Source organism: Cyanistes caeruleus, chromosome 14, assembly GCF_971803275.1.
Source record: "Cyanistes caeruleus chromosome 14, bCyaCae1.hap1.1, whole genome shotgun sequence".
Lineage (NCBI taxonomy): Eukaryota > Metazoa > Chordata > Aves > Passeriformes > Paridae > Cyanistes > Cyanistes caeruleus.
In genome coordinates, this window is record NC_141714.1 from 6,957,918 (window position 1) to 6,978,854 (window position 20,937).

General features: G+C 40.3%; 1 long non-coding RNA gene across 3 annotated transcripts in view; it reads left to right on the top strand.

The window, feature by feature from the left end:
- The first annotated feature begins 5,955 nt into the window (after nt 1-5,955).
- LOC147650534 (uncharacterized) overlaps nt 5,956-20,937 on the top strand; it is a 40,221-nt gene continuing 25,239 nt past the window's right edge. The window contains exons 1-2 of one of the 3 annotated variants that reach the window (XR_015276331.1): nt 5,984-6,175; nt 6,842-6,939. This is a non-coding gene — a long non-coding RNA (uncharacterized LOC147650534). Of the gene's footprint in view, nt 6,176-6,841; nt 6,940-20,937 lie in introns of all 3 variants that reach the window. The other 2 variants (XR_015276330.1, XR_015276332.1) reach the window with 2 other exon arrangements.

Sequence of the window (20,937 nt, forward strand, 5' to 3'; positions counted from 1 at the left end):
TAATACAGCATATGATGACAAGGCTTTAGAAGACTTACAAGATATACAAACCATTGCTTATGGCTTTAGCTCTGCTCTCTCTCCTATTGAGCTGATAGAGAGTGAAACAAAAAATCTCTCAGTGGAACATCCTTCTTTATCTTCACAAAGATTAAATAAATACAAGGCTAAACAACTTGGCCCAATGCTTGATAGATGTGTCCAGGAGTGGATCCCACCCAGAAGTGGGAGCAGTGATAGGGCTTCAACAGCAGGACAGCTCTTTCATCACATCACCCAGAGCCTGCACCACGTCTAACGGCAAAGGATTTGGCTTACTTTCTGTTCCCTCTGAAACCTGACCCACACCTTTAGCCACACTCCCTGAGATGAAAAGTTACCATGTTTTTTTGAAAGCTTTAAGCGATATGAAATGACTGCATTACATTGTGGGTGATTGTGGCAATACCTACCTCTGACCTTTGGAAAGCTTTCAAAGTCATGAGAATTGAACTTAAAAAATAAATACAAAGGAATGAGAGAATAGGTTTGAACTCTAAAGCTCAAAAATCCAAGGCCAAATACAGAATTGTATTTAAGCAAAATCTCTTTGACTGGGGAACTTGTATTTTTGAAGCCTTGAACTTCAGTTCTGAGGCCTATTTTACCCAGATGAGATCCATGCAATGCCAGATGGTGCAGGTATAGGACAAGAATGTACTTCATTACTCAACAAATATTTTCCCAGCTCATTTCCATGTAAGGGATGTAATTTTTAAATATTATGTTTGCTATGATCTTGCTGACCCAAGCTTGGATGCACAGCTAAGATGAAGTGTAAAGGTCTCCCTGGAAAAGGTATTTTATGTTCTCCTGTAAGGTCCCAGTGGAGCAACTGATTCTGTGTAACTCAATTTTGCTTCTGGTGTTTGTGCTCCGAAACTTTTTTTGTCCTAACAAAACACTGGGAAAAAATGGTTTCTGCCAGATGAAGGAGGAAAACTGTCCACAGCTGTGCTGCTTTAACCCTCTATGTTTCACTGTACAGCTTTCAAGGCCCTTGACAAAAGCCATGCTTCTTACCAGACTGCTTCCTCACAGAATTCACTATCCTGCATGTATCTCCCATCCCAGCGGATAAATTTCTGAGCACACGTGTGTGTTTTGTTCTGTGTCCAGGTAAGTGCAATAGAGCTTCACTCTGCAGCATCTGTTTCTCTGTAGCATCAACCACCTCTGTCCTGGTGGCACTGAAGGTTTGGCTGTGCCAGCTGACGTGGGAGGGAGCATGGCAATTCTACAGGGAGCTCTCTCTACAAGGGAGTGTGGCTACAGATGCTCTGGCCTATTGTAACCATCTCCCTGCTTTTCAAGGGGGTGATTTTTCAGTCTGTTAGGCTACAGCTGTTCAATATTCCACCTAATGTGGATCATCAACTGAATCAAAATGAAAAAATTAAAACAACTTTTCTTTAGGAAAGTAATCTTCTGATGCAGGTGCTGGGCCTGCCATTAGCAGTGCACTCTTGCCCAGGCTCTTCTTAAGGGTTTTACTGACTCCAAGCTTTAAACATTTTTATATTCAAGGTAATTGATCCAACACTAACACACAAGATGTGAGTGGCAAATGTGGGATGGAAAAGCTAAGCAAACAAAGGACAGAACCTGTGCTTAGGACTTAGGGCACAGCTGGGAGATTCAGGGAGATAATGCACAGGTACAAAATGCTCTTGTATATGTTTCCTAATGGGAAAGCCCTGCTTCAATTATATGCCCCAGGTAGGCAGCATCATTGCCATAAAATAATTTCTTCAATTAAACATGGCCTTATGAACTGCAGTAGGTCATTGTGGTTGGCTGTGTGATGTGTCTTTTCCCATCATCTTCAAGGAAGAACAGGGAAAAGTTCATTCGCTTTCCTAACACTGGGTATATTGACAGCTGATATTTCTATTTAAAATTCCCAGATACCAAACTCATAGCTTTAAATAATAACAGAGCTCAGTTTGAAGGAAGGAACTTTTATGGTCTCTATGGAAAACTATCAGAAGCAAGGAAACTTGAGAGCCTGGGGAAAAGCATTCATTGGAGTGTTCTTCACCCATTGTTTTGACATCACAGTAGGTAGCCCAGCTCAAGCTTTTTGATTGTGGATAGGCATGGCATATTATTGTTATGATGATCCTCATCCAGGATAGTTCTAGAATGCTATAATAGGAGTATGTTTAAACCATAAAAAATCTGGGACTGGGGGGCATCAGCTAAAGACCAGGCTGTTCAAATTGGAAAGGAAGAGAAGGAAGTTCATGGGAAAAATGACCTTGTGAAAAATAACATGGAGCCCTTCACCAGAATGCAACAGAATGTTATTCACATTGTCCTTTTGCAATTTTAGTTATATATGAGAACACTAAAAGTCTGTCACAGCAACTGCTACAAGCATTTATCTTATTTTTTTTTAATATATAAACTTAATTGATTATTCATTTTGGTTTGGAGTTTTTTGTAAACTAACTACAATTAATCATTTCTCATCAGCACAGATAGCTAGAAAACAAAAGGTTAACAGCAAAATCTGTTTTACTGGTTAAAGATGCTGCTATAGCAGCATTTGCTCAAATGGTTGTTTTACACATGCAGTGGCATCATCCAGTTTAAATCCTGCTGTGTTTCTTTGCCAACAACTGCTAGTGAACATTTGCCCACCTTCCCTGCTGCTGAGTAGTATCAGGATTAGATGCAGGGAGGCGAACAGGCTTACAACTTCATCTGCTGGCACCACAGGAATGCAGGAGCAGAACAGCATGGCAATAGGGAAAACTTTCAAAATCATCAATTTTAAAGTCTTGCCTCAAAATGACTATTTCCTGGCTGTGGGTGAAGGGGGGAAGTGGGGGGTGTGAGGATAGCTTTCCCCAAATGTGCAAGGAAAAAAAAAAATAAAGGAAAAAGCAGCAAGAAGAACCTAGATATTTCTCAGATAAAGACATGATGGGCATTTATTTATCATCCAACCTACCAGGCAGATGAATGCCTCCAAAACTGTATTGGGAAGTAGATTTTGACATGGGTAGACTACCTGCCAAGAAAACACTGAACTTACCCTGCTCTGTTGGGAATAAAAATTTAGGGAGCTTTAGTCCATCTTGAACTTTTTTAAGATGATGGATAGCTTGCAGAAACAGGCATTTTCCTCCCCTCACCAAAGGATGCCACTTTTCCCTCAGTACTTAGCAAAAGTCTCTCTGAATGACATGATTATAGAGAATCACATTCAGAGCAGAGACTGGTAGAGACAAACAGCTGGGTTTTCTGAGCATTTATATTGGCCATTGCACATGCTTAAAAGCAGCTGAACCCCTACATTTCTTATCTGTAAGGCTTGGTGCCTCTCTGACCTTCTCAACCACTTGTCTGTGCTTATGGGCAGAGCAGGAATATAATGTGCCAAATGGCCAGAAGACAGGAAAAGGTAGCACTGCTCTTCCCATTGAATTGCTCTCCTGGAAGCTCTCACTGTGCTGGTTACATCCGAGTGTGTTGCTACACTGGAGGAGCTGGGCTGCATCCTCTTTCCCAGCAGAGCTTTCTCAGCTGGCTGGCAGCAGGGAGTTGGGCTGGGAAGTGGGGTAGCAAACAGATATTGCTTTTTAACGATAAACATAGCTTTAATGGTTCCTCTTAGGTTTTTTTAAGAAGCAGAGTACAGAGTTAAACAAAGAAATGTCTCACATCGTCTCTTTTCTCATTGTTTGTCCTCTGTAAACACATGGCAGGCATCTCTGTTATTAACTCTGAGTTTGAGTCCCCTGTGATTTGTCTGATGGTAGCAATACCTCTTCTTTATAGTATTTCATCTCCTCTGCTCAAACAATGCCCAACTATGGCACCAATCAGTTTAAATTGTGCATTAGCTACTACAAAGTAATTGGGTGGGTTTTTTTTCAGATTAGAATAGATTGAGAAAAAGTAGGCTCACAGCTACAAAGCAGCTGTTATGGTCTGAAGTAACTGTGGTGTACATTAAAGTGCTCTTGACCACATATTTATGCAATAGTGAATAGCTCTAAATTAGCTGTTATGATCTATCAGTTAAGTAATATATACTGTTAAGAATGTCAGGACAAACCCTGAGGAATTATTGTTACCCACTGCAGCAATTTTCATATTCTTCAACAAACTTTTTTTCTTACAACAGTCACTTTTCTATTTGCTTAATGCTGTTAATAAGAAGCATACAGCCCAAACTGAATTGCATACTTGGAGTTAGGAAAATCTGCAAAAAATACTGTGGTACATTTAAAGCTTCATCTGTAAACAGCTTAGAGTTCTTATAACATGAATCTCACATTTATGGAATTATTTGGAACACCAGCAAGGGGCATTAACAAGTAACTGAATTTTCATTGTTTTGTGATTGTATCTTTACCATCCAAAGGATTTTTCACTTTACTGTGATCTCCTCAGGGTGGGATGTTCAGGTCCTAGCTCAAGGACTGTAAGTAGTGCAGTCCCCCTGACCCTTACCTGCCCCAGCTGTTTTGCTGTTCCAGCACTACCTCTAGATTTAGAGCTAATTTGGTGCTACCTGCAAGACCAGTCCTCTGGATTTCCAAACTTTTTGATCATGTGCCCCTATCAGGAAAATGCTTTTGAGCATTTACCTGCACTACTATGCCCTATAAATTATAAATGTATTATATACCTTATAAATACACACACAAAATTAAAAAAGGATGAGATAAATGGAATGAACACTGTGGTTTATTTTCTTTTAATTTTAATGGTGTAAAAACCATCTTCTTCCTTCCAGCACATTGTCCTGTGTACCCTTTGAGAGCATGCACCCCACTTAGGAGACCTTTACATTAGTGTAGTACAAGGACAGACCTCACTTTCCCTTATTTAAATATAATCTTCGGTGCTGGAATTCTCCCTCCATTTTCAGTTCTCCCCACATAGACATCCTAGGCATATAGGAAACAATGACCAATGAGACAAGGAAATGACTTTTTCTCTCCCATCCACTCTTCACCTTGTTATTAAGCCTGTTAGAGATATAGCAACTTAATGACTACTATGAACAAGATAAGTAATCATAATTATTCTTAGTACATCAAATAGTCAGAGTACTTTAGTAAGCCTCTGTAATCTGTAGTGAAATTTGGGATTACTTATCATTACAGGGTAGGGAAGGTGTTATCTAGTCCTGCCCTGAAGTTCCATATGCAGTCAGCTGCAGAGTCCCATAATTTGCTTCTCCACCTCTTTATTTTAAGGGAAATTTGCTCATGCTTCCCAGTTAATGGGAATGGCACGTGCCTGAGCCAGGTCTCATGCTGGCAGACATCAAACATCCCTTCAACCAGTGCCTTTCATATCCACACCTGGCTGGTAATTGTCTTCCAGGCTGTGAACTAGATCATGACCAAGCATTTGCCTCCTCCTAGCTGTCACTTCCTGGGCTCAGCGACTCTAGGAAAATAAAAGTACTCAGGCCAGTTGGTTTATGTCACAAGCTAAAGTGAAGGGAGGTAGAGCTTCCCCTACAGACAAGGCTAGGAAGGATCAAAGCTGCTTAGACCTGTTTTACTCATATTTACTGCTGTTGAGCAAGGAGACAGTTCTGTCAAACTGCCTGAGTTTAGCTTCAGAGGAAAGAGTAATTATTTCTTTATTCATTCAAATAACCAGCTGGAAAGGATTTCAAGTTTGATTGCATCCTTACAAATGTTATGTATCTGTGGGTAGCAGTGTAGGCACAACCTACTATTAGTTTATCTGGTTTTGTGATGGGCTCTTCCTTATCTCTGAAGGTTTGTTACATAAAAGGATGTTATATGAAGGTATTCTTGAAGAGGGTTTAAGAAGTAGTTTAGAGAAAGAGATTGAAATTGTTGCCTGGAAGGTGTTTGCCAGCAGCCGTTTACTGACTGGTCCAGGTGAATATGATCAAGCTGGTGATTAGGGCACTGTACATGGGTAAAAAGAAGACAAAGAAGGAGGTAGGAGAGCAGAAACAGCATGGATTGTGTAGGGAGGGTAAGGTAAGGCAAGTAATGAAAGGTGACAGTGTTGAGGAATGCATTTAGTGCAGGTAGTTTGGGGTGAGCTGTTCTGTGTTATTGCACTATGAGTAAATTGCTTTACGGAATGAGACATCTGAGACTCTGCTGGGAACTCTGGGATCCAGCTGGTGAGGAAACCTGCAGGTGTAGAAGAGTTAGGAGGGACCTGTTGGGTGACTGGAGGTGCCACTGGGAAGGGGCTGTGATCCCAGCAGTAAGACTAGAGCTGGTTCTTTTGCTCAGTGATTAGACTGGGTGGGGAGGAGAGTAAACAGATACTGCTTGGCTTAGCCATGCACTTCCCTCTGATGGCTTTATTCCTTGTGATGTAGCTTTGTGCTGCTTTATCCCTTTCACAGAGAGGAAAGGACAGTTTGATTAGCACCAGCTGGCTTGCATAGCCTCCTAGACAAGGAGGAGACCTCTCCTAGAGAGAAGGAAATTAACCATTGGTGGGAAGGGTGAGAGAATCCTGCCTTGGTGAAGGATGTGTCCAGGGAAGAGGAGTACCTGGACTACAGAAAGTGGGCTGCTGTTGAATTGGCTCTTGTGGAGGGGAGATCTCTTGGCTTGCTTGTGTGAAAGGGTGGAGCATTCAGCCTACCTTACAGAGAGCTCTCTTGTGGCTAAAAAGAATGTTGGTTGTATAGCTAGAGAGCAATGAGCAGATTTGAGGGGGCTTGGAGTCCTGCTCTTGGTACCCTTGTGTTAGTTAGTGAACTCTGTGATGGAACACAAACCAATATGTGACTACAGCAATGACTGGGAAAATCAGCTGCTCTCATCTGATCCAGGGCTTCTTACCATTTCTCTAAATGGCTGAGTCTTTCCCAAGACACCTGGTACTTTCACAACTGTGACTTGGTACTAAAATCTAGAGGACATCTGAAAGGTATGATATGAGGAGGGAAAGAAGTATCTGTATTTCTATCATAATCCAAGCAAAAATAATACTCTGTTTTGTTTGTGACAATCTGTTTGTGCTATTTGTTTAAAATTATGCCCCTTTGTTTAAAATGATGGGGTCTGGGCTCTGAGACCACAAGGGTCTATGTTCCAACAACTTGACCAGTATCATCCTGGAAATTAAATTCTGCAACAACATATGTCCATCTAATTGGGAGATGGGCTTGTAAAGATTATATTTACATTTGATTCCACAGGAAAAAAAAAAAATGTAGACCATCAAAGCTGCTGCAATTAGGGTTTGGCTCTCAATCCAAAATATTTATGAATTGACACTTATGTTGTAAGTCTCTAATGAAGCATTCATTAACAAGTTTGATTACTAAAAAATGTCATTTACAGAAGAAGAAAGTTATGAAGAAATCAAATTTCATATAAGAAACCCTGGAAAACAGGCCCACAGATGACAAAACATAGTATTTAGAGCCCAGATGGCTGCATAAAATAAATAGCCATTTCCCTGGTGGAAGCATAGGCAATTTGGCTGTGTGAAGCTACAATTCCAGCAGAGATCCTTGAAACAGATGTTAATATTGCTTGTGCATGGAAACTTTACTAAAATGCAAGATGTTCAGGTAACATGAATGTAATAACTGACGACCTCAGATTTCTTTGTCTGTAGGAAATATGCACTTAAAACCATAAAGTGGCTGTTGTAGAGCCTGGAATGTAAATATCTGTATACATGTTACATTGAGGTTATGTATGTGGCTGCCTAAGAGGTCTGAGACATTTGGTAATTTTGCTGCTGTAACTGATATTCCATTGAAATATTTTAAACCAATAAGAAAAATTAAAGCTGAACATGAATATAGATGGATAGGCATAAATATAGATAGGTATAAAGGTATAATATCTTTATCTGTTTAGATAAGAAACAAGAATTTAAACACCTTCTTCATGTCAGATTAACTTCAAAACTGCCCCTTGTGAATGTGTTGTCTTCATCAAGTCTGTGTTATCCTTTGTAAGGTACCTGGTCAGGCTAAGTAAGCCCCTAATTTTAATAGAAACCAGCCCTACTGATCTCTTTCTCTGGTGGCTGCATCCTTGACTTTAGCATAGCCTAAGAAATATGACTGATGGCATACATATTCTGGAGGCAATTCTCAGAGTTTCTCAGTGGGATGTGTTTTCTCCATAGAATAAGAAAGGTGACAAAAATTGAATCATTTTGAAAAAGTTATGGTTCCAGTTCTTCTTCAAAAGCTCTCATGATGTCTATTTAGTGAGGTGCAAGTCTCCTGACTGGCAAGGCACATCTCTTGTGGCTTGCACTTGTGTAGCTCTCTGCTGGTTGCTCCAGTGGAATCCTGTTCCATGGACACCCAAAATATAGAACTTGCACAATGATTTAGTGTGTTCCTGAGTGGCTAAAGGGAGTCATAAGCTCTGGTGCACACAAGAACAGGCAGCAAGGGCCTTGTTTTGGAGCAGTAACAAGCTGCTGAAGTAACAACACGTACCGGACAAAGACTGCATTAATGCTGCTGGGACTAAGGAAAAGACTAACATTTACTCCATGAATTCTGGGTGAGCTGTCCTGAGATCAGTGGGTAGTGGTGAAGTCTGAGAACAGGTTGTTTCGCCCCTTCCCCTGTTTGATCCAGAAGCAGAGGTTCTGAGCAGAGGACTTTGCACAACAGCCAGTGGGCAGAGCACATAGCTAGACTATGAGAGATTAGTATTCGGTTGTTGCTCAGCCTGAGGTGATTCACTCCCCACCAGGGTACTCTAAACCATGGGTGTTCTAGGGAAATTTGTCATTTACACAGCTGTGCTCAGAATCCAGTGAGGAAATACTGGAGTTCATTGCAGTGGGGTCAGGATTAGTAGCAGTGTTGTTAAAATACAGCTTGCTACAAGGCTGAGTCAGTAGAGTTTAGTGTTCTTGGATGTGAGGGAACACTGTTTACACAAGAAGCCATGGTATCCACATCAGTGCTTCAATGTGCTCATTGTCATGACGTCTGAGCTTTCTGGTAACCTCCCAAGGTTTGGGCTGATCTTGAGGTCCCCAAAGTAAAGCAAAAGCAAAGCATGTAGCAGCTCTGAGTAAGACAATAAATGTCCCTCTCTTCCCCCCTCAAAAAATAAAAATAAAAAAATAATTTTGATTCTCCTATATTGGAACAATTTCAGAAGACAGCTTTGACCTTAGTATGTAGTTCAGAGCAACAGATTTGTTACTCAGATGTGTTTCCTTAATTCAGGATACCTCAGTAATCTCCCACATCAGACTAAGTTAAATTAGAAAAAGGTAAGAGAGAAAATACCCTATAAAGATTAAGGGTGAAAGGACTCTGATACCTGAAGGGAGATGAGCAGGACATGTAAGCCGCTGCAAGGGATTTGATAGCATGTGGCAGAGAGCTGCTGTTTGCTGGATGGTGTTGGTATGCTCAGCTTGAAACCATGCCCTCAATTGTTTGTGTTGAGCAGCCTCTCCCCTGAAAAGGCAGTAGACATTTGCTCTCTTGATAAAGGGGGCTCTGGAACCTCTCCCCAGCCTTACAGCCTGGTTCTGAGTCATCTCATTGTACAGCTCAGTGGCACAGGTGGGATCTGAAAGAATACCATTTTATTGCAATAATAAAAACCCTTTGTCTTCCAAGGATTGGAGTCTCTTGGTTAAAGTGGGGTGAAGGGGATAGAGCACTGTGATTCAGAATCCTGTATCATTCACTTGGCTGCCCTATTTCTAAGTACTTTCCTCTCTGCTACCTTTTCCCCATCTCTAATAACTGACATATGCCTGTGCAGGAAACTTATCTAGCTAAAAGTCTAGTATAAAAAATACATTTTTTAAGAAAGCATCAAAAATCTTTTCATAAAGAAATAGCTTTATGCTAAATTGCGGTGCCTCTACTGTTGCATACTTCTTCTCCACCACACCTGAGTTAGCTGAGTCAACAAGCTAAACACTGCACAACCCAGTATTAATTTCAGCAATCTTGACACCTCTGTATCATAGTGTTACACTTCTTAACTCAGCTGTCAGCTTGCAGTGAATGTGGCAGTACTGTCAGCTCACACAGAACAGGGCTTAGCATCACAAGGAGAGTGTTTGGTACTCTCACTCAGAGAAATTTCATTTTCATGTGCTTTTTACATTTACAATAACAAGGGGCTGGGTTTGCCACACTTATATGTTAATGTCTAGTGCTAATACTGTGGTAAACAAACATGTCCTTTCTGATTCTTTCTCTCTAAAGAGTCCCTTTGTTTGATACAGAACCAAAAAAATAGTTCCTTCAGTTTCAGAGGAAACATGCATCTACTGATAGCTCTTTCAACTGGGACACCTGTTAGTCTGACCGATGAGACAACAGAATCAGACCAAAATTGCTTTATTCAATAAAGATAAGTAGATAAAATCACAGAAAATAAAGTCACAATAGAGTAAATTCTTGTTCCATTCACAGGTGCTTAATAGAATTGCCTCTCATGAAAGCCACAGCTGCTCCAGGGGCTCCGGAGCTGCAGCAAGGCTTGTCCTAAGCATACAGCCTTCAAAAGTGACCTTAATTAGAACATGCATCTAGGCCAGACCACTGGGCATTGACCAGACCACCTTGGTGCCATGGCTGGAAGCTCAGCTGAGAGCTGTGGGTGCTAAGGGCTGTTTGCTGGTGACCACTGTCTCTCAGGCTGTAGTAGATCTTGTGCAGTTTCTGTGTTCTGCCCCTTAGGAACACCAGTACATTTCCATGCTACCAGTAAGCAGTGTCCTTATGGCTTGGTAGAGCTTTGCAAAGCAGACTGTTGGCTTGGTGCATGAGTGCTGTTGGCACCTTGTGTCTGCACTAATGGGCCCACATCTTCACAGGTTCTGTCAGTTGTGTTAGACATAGATTCAATTCTACAGCTTGTGATTGTGGTCAAGAGTTAAACAGGCTTTTTTTCCACCTGTATTCACTTTGCTGTTACTTTGAAACTCCAACTTACGCCACACACAAAAGAACTCCATTTTCTATTTCTAGATGAGAGTAATAAACCCCCTTATCTTGCAGGGAAATTGGGAAAATAAGTCAATTAGTATATTGGAAATGGTCTGATACTGCACTGGCAAATACAGAAACAATGCTGATTTAGAACTTGGACTAAATAGTATGCAAAAAGTAAGGCTCTAGACCAGTAATGAACAGTGACAGAAGGAGAAATTATTGAATCGTTGCTCATTTAGGGAATGTGATTCCTGCTGTGCACTGGATGAAATTGGCCCTGTGGGGAACATAGAAAGATGAGTATAATTCTTACAAAAAGAGGAATGACGGTTGCAGACAGAAGCTTATTGTAGCAATGGGGAACAAAGTGATACGGACCTCCTTGTGCATCTGAAGGAGATCACTTTATTGTAGAAATCACCCCTCTTCTATAGTTTTAATTTCAACCAGACAAAAACAGAACTTAACAGAAGAAGGGTACCCGTTGGCTGACTCAGCTGCAGTGCTGCTGTCCACATGTCCTATCACCCAAACCCGTCCATACGCTGTCCATGCATCTCTCCTCACTCCTGCCTCTCACCCCAACCGGCTTCCAGCCATCCTGCAGCTGTGCCTTTCCAACAGGGCCCTCTAGTGAGCATAGGCCTTAACCAATTTAACAATTACAACCTCATGTTCCACATCTACCCCGTCCCTTTCTTATTTGTTTGGTTTTTGGGTTTTTTGGTAAGCAATGAAAATCTGTGGGTATTTGATTTGGGTGATTTTATAGCTTTTGAGAGAGAATTGAATATAAAGCAATTCTGCCCTGAGACATTGTCCTAACACCTGCTGGAGGTGTAAGGTGCTTAAAAGTGCTAAAATGCCTAAATCCACAGAAATCTCCCCCAATCCAGCTAAGGGAAGCTACTGAGATGATTTTCTGTCACCCTCTGCATGGTGCAATACAAGCTTTGTCATTAGCAAATGGAGCTTTTAACCTAGTGGATGCAGGAGCCCGTAGTAGAAGTCACTAAATCTGGATGGACACTCAGCAGAGTCCCCACCTTGGTTCTTTCTCACTTTTAGATCTATGCAATCGAGGAATGAAGCTGAAAGACTTCGCCATCCTTTGGTGAATAAATTGGTTTGTGGAAAGCAGAATGGATTATAACTTCCTAAATGCCAGTGGATTTTCATAGGGACAGCATGAAGCAGCCTTTTCTTAGATTTCAAGCATTTTCCATACTGTGTTTTCTGAAATGCATTCACTTGGATTTTTACGTTCAAGAAGCAATTGTTAGATTTTTTTATTTTTTTTTTCACTGTTTAAGTTGTTTCCCCTTATTTCATCCTTGGAAAATGCAGTGCTTTGGCTGAAATTCTCTAAAATGCCCACTGTGAAAACTTCAGCCCAAATAGTTGTAATTAAGATAAATTGTAAACAATTGAATGCAGGATTTTATAATTAGAGGTATCAAGGAATATAAATAATAGATATTATTTCCAGCCAAGCCTGTAATAATACATGATAGGATATTTAAGGTAAAGAGATGCAAGCACAAAGTAAGGCAATTCTATGTACTCATGTTTTACATTTTTATAGAACTAATTAATGAGGCTGGCATGCTTTTGAAAATGCTTTAATTTATTCTTTGATTAAAAAGTAGAAGTCTCTCATTAGTGCAAAAATATCTTTTCTGAGTTACACTTCTGGAGTGTATAAAACAGATCAGTGCTGATATAAACTGGGAATTTTAAAATTATTGTTTACACTGCATACTATTTCTGCATCATTCATTGTGGATTTACATCATAATTAGTTTGCTCTGTTTTCCCTACAGTGAGCTTGACTTGAAATGGGAAATTCCTTTGGATTTAACTGTTGCACCTGATAGATGTTTTATTTTCAGATTTTGGCTGTAAGACATGTATGTTATTTTTTATTTCTATGAGAAGGAGTTTAAAAACCCAAAAACTTCTGTATTTGATTTATCAAATGGCTTCTTTTCAGTTTTGCTAGTCTTAGGTAAGATGACCTTTGCATTTGTGGAATGGTGTTTTGATTATAAAACACTGCTTTGGCCAGCTCACTGCTTTTTTGCATGTACCTTAATTATATTATTCCTCTGCAGACCTCATTTGGGGAAAAAGGATCTACTGCAGCAGTTTCTCTCTAATATCAGGTTCTGCAATTAGTATCCTCCTTCTATTTACTCAGGATTTTGATAAAACATTAATTGATACTAAATACTGTGAGTGTGTGTGTGTGTAGGGTTGGGGGTGTTCCCAGCTGCAGCTGCATTCATCAAGTACCACAGGGGGAGTGTACTTGCACCTTTGGATAAATGTGTGATTCTGATACTTCTCTGTCTTTAGTGGGTGAAACTCTCCCCAGGCTGGAGAGTTTATAAGGATTTTCCATTGCTAAAACATCCTTGACCTAACACTAGAATCCTGCTAGCTTTCAATAGTTAGATCTAGATAGTAAAAAATTTGAGTGTGTTCCATCAGCACAGAGCAGCCCTGTAGCTCCTGTGCCAGCCCCCTGCCTTCTGCAGGTTTCCTTCCCCTGTGGCTGGAGCAGCAATGTCCCAGCCCTCACCTTTCCTTCACACCTCAACCTGCAGAGCAGTGCAGGAGGGAGGTTGGGCGCAGGCTGAGGGTTCCTGCTCTCTTCCAGCTGCCCAAGTTCTGTGTGTTGTCCTCTCTTGTATCCCTTGGAGCTGGCACAGAAGTGAGGAGGAGGAGGAGGAGAAGGAGGATGATGTAGTGACCGCTTCAGAGCACCAAGCTCAGCCTCAGAGCAGCTGCAACTGCTGAAACCCTGCAATGGCTAGTTGCTTTCAGTCTGTCCTTTTTCAGTTTTCTGCTACAGAAACTTCAGACTTTGAAGTGAATTTGCAGTCTTCCTGACCTCTTGCTTATCCCTGTTTTGTGGACAGGAAGATGGTTGCATCAAAGGGGGAAAGTTTTCCTTCTAGAAAGGCAGGATAGGATCCAGAGCATCTTGTAGGCTAAGTAGAACAGATGGGAAACATACTGCTTTACCGTCCTCAGCAGGTTAGAATCTGGTGGCTTGTGAGATTTAATGTGGATATGAATAAATAATAGAGAGAAGGGAAAGAAATATTTGCTCAAAAGAGAGTTTACAGAATTATATGCTCCACTGAAAAATCAGTCCAAAAATATCTCCTCATGGAGACTAATTTTTCAGCTCTTTTGACAGCAGATAGTGTCCCAGTTTGAAAGGCTCTCTGTGGATTTCAATCCCACCATTCCTCCCTGTCCCAGCAACGTTACATATTCCAGTTTACTAATACAGGGCTCTTTCTTACATAAGGAAAATAAATTAGAAATTTAGAAAGGCTGACCAGAGATGACTCATCAAAGAGGAGTCCAGAGCTCCGTGAGTGGCAGCACTATCTTACACATTCTATAAATACATGGTGTCACCCCATGCACATCTTCCTTGGATTTTGCATTTATTTCTCCCTATATTATATACCAACATGGGTAGCAAAATATGAAAAAGAGGAGATAGTCGAGATTAGGGGATGGAAACATTTTCACAGCAGTATCTTGTCAGCTTTCCAGCACACTGTGACTTATCGAGTTCCAAACACTCACAGCTGGTGCATATTTGAATGCCAAATGACTGGCATGGCTGAAATTGGAATTCACAGTCTCTCAATGCACCATACTAGCGCATTTAGTCAGCACATTGCTTTTGTGTGACTCTTTTAAAGTTAAGTTACATTTCAATGAGGGTATTTTTATGGAGGCACTGTGAACTTGCACGGAAGAGTGTGTGGCTTGGTGTGCCAAGTGGTTCTATGTCTGATTAAAATTAGAAGTAAAGCAACATGAAAAACCCTTCTAATTTACTGCCCTAAAATTGTCAATTAGAGTAGTGCCAAGCAGTCTGGCAAGAGCTCCAGTTCTTCAGAAAGGCAGAAGAGCAGTGCCAACTCTGAAGCAAAGGAAAGCAGAGGAAATATTTTTTAACTCTATCCAATAACTGGTCACATAATAATTGGGCAGTAAATTCTCCAACCTGAGTTGTTTGGCTGATGCTTGGAAAAATGGCTGTTTTGGGGGGGTGGGGGAAATTGGGGTTGACTTAATTGGTTTTGGGGTTGGGGTTTTTTTCCTTTGATTTTTGTGGTGCTTTTTTGTTTGGAGGTGGGTTTTTTTTGTGTGGTTTTATTTTGAGGGGTTTTTTTATTTTTAAGTATTTTTATCAGTGCATTCTTTTTCGTTGGAATTGTGATAGGTTGCTGTGTGACTGTGCTGAGATGAATGTTCTACACTGCCATGTCTCCTGAGCAGCTCAGTAAATAATGTTGCATTGTCTATGAAATTTGAAATAAACATCAATTTACCACATTGACACTAGAGGAAAGGTTTTGGGACAACTGCTTTGGCAGGGTGATAGCTGCTGTATATCCATCCTCTGAAATTCAGTGGCCAGAAACATGAATTGTGGCCTCCCAGTATCTGAAGGGAGACTACAAGAAAGATGGAAAAGGACTATTTACAAAGGGTAAAGTGACAGGACAAAGGGGGACATCCTCAAACTGAACAGACAGTAGATTTAGATTGGATATTAAGAAAAAAGTCTTTTCTGTGTGGATGATGAGGCCCTGGCACAGGCTGCCCTGAAAAGCTGTGGCTGCCCCATCTCTGGAAGTATTCAAGGCCAAGCTGGATTGGGGCTCTGAGCAACCTGGAATAGCGGAAGGTGTCCACAGCAGGAGGATTAGAACAAGGTGATCTTTAAGGTCCCTTCCAACCCAAGATTTTCTATGATTCCCTGATTTCCCTTTTAGGAAAGGCCTGTACTAAGATCTTGCCTTGACTTTGGGCCCCTGAACAAGGACAAGAGTCCCCGTATGAGTCATGGTCCATGGCCCAAGGGGTCCTGCAGCACAGCTCTGGAGACTTAGCTCTAGGGGGCTCCTTTGGGATCATCCTTCTTACAGTATTGCTGGGAAGGGTTGTGTCATACAGTGCTGGGGTGTTTGGAGGTAGGCTTTCACAGATTTAGAAGGTCCTAGACACTGTCAAAATTATTCTAAAATCAAGGAGCAACTCAGATTTTGTTCATTAACATTCTTGCTAGACTATGAAATTAATTGAATCCAATTCAATTCAATGGAAGCAAGATCCTGATATGAGAGATATTTTTGAACTCTCCAAATCTACAAGAGTTTTTTTATGTGTTCCATATGTTTGCAAACAATTATCACACTTGAATAATTTGACACAGAGGGTGGCAACAAATCAGCCAGCATTTCCATTATGCCCCCTATTGTATAGAACTTTTTTTTTTACCTGCTATATTTGGGGGTTTTTTTTCGTTTTTTTTAAATTTTGTTCCCAACCCTAGATTTCAGTTTATCTTAATGACTGAAATAGGCTTTAAGGGTGAACAAAACAAAATATAGTGTATGTACCAATGTTAAAAATTGGTTAATGAACTGTCCTAGCAAAAAAAATTGGGAGTAGGGAAGGTGGGTGGAACCACAATACAGAAGGTAAATTATAACTCTATCAAGAGCAGAGTTAAGTCTGGGCAGTTATTGAAGAACATGTGGAAAAGAAAATAAGCAACAGGTGGCACGGGACACAAAGAAGAACAACAGATGTATCTGGGCCAATGGTCTCTCATGCTGTGCTGAACAAGGTGAATAATCCCTGGCATTAACTTTTCCTTTCCTGTGTAAATCTGTGCCAGGAAAGAAAAAGATGTTTGAAAGAGTGACAGGGAGACATGGTCAAACTCTGAAGAGTAAGTAGAAAGGAGAGACAAAGGGAAAGGACTTCAACTTGTGTCACAATAATAATTGGGATTGGTTTGGGATTTTTTTTTTGGGAGACTGGTCTGAGAAAATGAGAACTGCAGCAGCTGGCATTTGTGCCTGGTCTGTGTCAAGTGTTCTTGCCTCAGGAACTAGTGAGGATCAAAGCTGGGACCTCAGCACAGACTGAAGTCTAACTACTTGTAAAGAAAAACAAACCACAACGTCCAGTTTTCTCTCCCTGAGGTTCAGTGCATGTGCATCTCACAGAGGTCTTAAGAGGAGATTCACTACCTTAAAAAAGCAAGATCAGACTGAACAGTATATTTTAATGTTATTATCAAACATACTACATATATGCCATAAGGAAAAGGGAAATGGCAGTGCTACAGTATGGGGTACTTAACCAATGCTACAGGTTTAGATTGGTGCCTCCCATTGTTACAGGACAATTTGTTAAGTTATGAAATTGTAAGAAGAAAATTACATTGCATTAGTAATACATTTACAATAAAGTTATCACAAAGACACCTTTGGCACTCAAGAAAAGCTGAAGTAGGACAAGGACCAAATAGTCCCTTCTCCACCTGCACCCTGCATGCTTTGCTCTTGCAAGTCCCATCCTATATGAGTGCAAAAATAAAGATTTATGGTCAAAAGGCCAGGCCCGGCCCCTACCAAATAATCTGGACAGCTGTATGTTTGGGTACAGTGCTCCCATGAGTTCAGTGGGAGCAGGAAAAAGGGCATGATGGGTCAATTAAAGCTATTGGCTTAAACATTTGCATTTTACTCTTTATTTCAGATTCATGTTGCCTTCTCAAGCCAGCCCCTCCCCCCAGCCCCATTCCTGCATGCATCCAAAGACAGAGTATGTGCCAAATGCAGTTCTTTATATTACTCTGGAATTGCACCTATAAAATTAATTTTAACATAATTTATTACCAGTAGAGAGCAGTCTGGGATTAGAATTAATATCAGACATTGCATGAGGAAAATACCATGTTTGAACCATCCATACAATACATATTTCAGAATTAAGCTGATTAATTTTTAAGTATGCATCATATATATTTCTAAAAGTAGCTTATTTTTGCCAATTGGGTCCTCAAAGAGCAAACATTTGAAAAAATTGTATATAGCAAAAAGTGAAGGAAAACATGATAGTGTTCTTTCCAGTTTGAATTTTAAAGGTGTGACTGCTGGAGGTCACATTTCTGTCTTTGCCTTACCTTGTTTAAAAACAGATCTGTTGTAAATAGTATTTGTGGTTCATGGTTTTCCTTAATATCTAAGCTTGAACCTTTCCTTGGTGAATAGTGTGTAGTGCATTATGTTGTTGCCTTCATTTCAATCTGCTTCCATTATTTTTAATAGTTTTCAAGTTACATCCATACAGCCTGTTTTCATCAGTAGCATCCTGCAGAGTGTTTCATTCATACTGCTGAAAGATGCAAGAAATAAGAATCATTGCCAAAATCAATAAACTGAAGTATTGGCTTTCAATCCTGTTCTGTTTAGAAGGCATTAATCTACATGGTAAATCATGTCACCATTGCAAATCTGTCCCTCTTGCAGTTTTCATCATTTTTTGGACCATGCCTGCTAGTTACACTACTTTTTTTTGTGAGTTTTTTGTTTTGGGTCTTTTGTACTGTAAGGGCTTGTCTTCAAATCCTGTCTTGTTTTATTGTTTCACCCTATAAGTTAGTCAATGCTCTAATTTTACTGCATTATCTAACAGACATACAGGACTGTTAAGGGTAGATCTCCAAATCCCTAATTCCTGAGTTGAGTTTTTCTGGAGGCCAGAGCAGCAGTGTACCTAGCTGTATCCAGAGAAAGATCTTGTGGTGTATAGTAAGCCTCAGTACCCAGAACTGGATCTAAACAGATTTGAGTTTATTTTTATTTGATTTTTTTTCTTAGGTTGCCACTCTAAAACTAGACCTCACTTCTTGTGCACTTTTCTTGTGTTTGCATGGATAGACATCTTGTGCCAGATGGGCAAGAGTTCTGCTCTCTCCCATGAAACATGGGGAGGGGAGAGCTTAATCCACCTGCTCCCTGCACAGCACAGAGCAAGCCCATGAAGCCCATGAGGTGCAGTTCAGACTTATCACATAAGCCTCTTACATGTTCAAAACAGAAATGGGTGCATGACTGAGAGGTTCATATGTGAATGGTGAGGTGTTTCAGCAGGAGAAAGCGTGTGGGAACAGAGCTGAATCCAGAGTGTCAACACCTGTCTCAGTAGAGATGAAAGAGTAGGTGTGTCCTGTGTACAGTCATTAGTGTAGGAACAAAAAAGCATGACCCATCCCTCTGAATGTCTAATCCAAGATTGGTGCTTTCATCACAGCCTTTTAAGACGTCTCTAACAAAATTCAACTTCCTTTCAACTCCACCAGACATCAGTAAGCTCATGTGATTCTACAGAAACTTTCTAGGCTTTAAAACTTACTGATAACACAACTTCATTTGCATAGAATCACTTTGTTCTTAAAGCCATGGAAGGTGTGTATGGCCTGATGAGGAGTCCTGCACAACTGCATTTGCAAGACTTGGTGAGATAAAGTGAGGTGGTCACATTTTATTCACAGAATTGGTGATGTTGAAATGGTAAGGGAACAATCCCAACTGGTTTGTGCTCTGGTTGTCTACAGAACCCCAATGCATCCATTCAAGGAACAGCATAGATTAGACATGTGCTGAATTTTATTATTCACTTATTTTTGTAGATTTCTAGGAAACCCACTTAGGAAGTGGCTAAATTTGAAGGGGGTAATGAAGAGAAGTTCTAAAGGAGCAGTTATAATGAAAAGAGAACACAAAAGTTAAGTGAACTAGGCTGGCTTTGATTTCAGGTTGAATCAGAATTCATCATTTATCCCCACCATCATTTTTTACTTTATTACTGCATACCAAGGATGTACAGTGCTTGTTTTTTCATCTGTGTTAAACTGATATGAACTTGAGGTGGCAAGACCTTGTCTTACTGCCAAAAGTACTGGTGGAGCAGAGATACAGTAAAAATTATATTTATTTTAACTGTGTCCATAATCTTGCACTACAGTGCTTATTAGCCTATAGTCAGAAACTGGTTTCATCACAGTTCAATTTTTTTTTTACATTTTTACCAGTATGCTTGGTATGCCATTTTTAAAAATCTATACAGGAGATTAAATAGATAATCACCAGCCATTTGACTCCAGAATTCTTGTTTACATATATTAGTAGGTTTTCCTATTTGAATTATATAAATAGCCAAGGCAGAGAGAGACCCAGCTTGCAAGAGCCTATCTGGGTCTTTATCACTGAGCAGAAGCTGTCACTTCATGGGTGCGGTTCACTTGTTTCTTTCATGTATTTCTTGCTCTAGCATCAGCCAAGCCTCATCCCATGAGAACTTGTGGTTGCTGTTTTTCTCAGTGCTTCCTTATCTCAGGTTCCAGGGATGGCTTTTTTTAGCTCTCTTGTTGTGTTGCAATCTCTCCACAGACTCCCTGAAATACAGTGCAATAGGGCAGTTGGCGGGCATTGTTTCACTCGGATACGTTTTACCTCTCTGGTTTTGTGCGGAACTTGATAATTAAAGATGAGAGCCTTATTGCTGTAGCATAATGTAGGAATACTTTGGAATCAGAAGGCAAGCATCCCAGCACTCAAGAGGAAGTGCAAGTTCAATAATATCCACATTATTAATTACTTGCCTTGTTTCTCTCCGTGACAAAAACAATCTGTATTTTCTACGGCTCCGCATGAATATTTAAATTAAATAAATCAGTGTATTCTTTTAACAGTTTCCCCTTAATGGCACTGTTAGGAACTCCTGTATAGGAATCTCATTTGAGGAAAAAACACTTATATATAAATTCTCCAGCAATAAAATTAGAATATCCATTTGAAAATATTTGCCTAAATATTATGTATAATCTGTAGAATATAAATTCTTGGAGGTGGAAATTGCCTTTTATTCTGTACTAGTAAGGTACCTAGAACAATAGTGTCATTGTAAGTGACTGTAGTTGAATAGATATTGAAAACTAATATTTCAACAGCCACGGTACTCAAAATGTGTTTTGAAAGATGATATATAACAGCTCTATTGCAAGTCTGTAGTTGGTAAACAATATAAAAATAAAAAATATGACACTTCTCTTGCCTCTCCTGTGCCCACACAGTCGAAGAAAA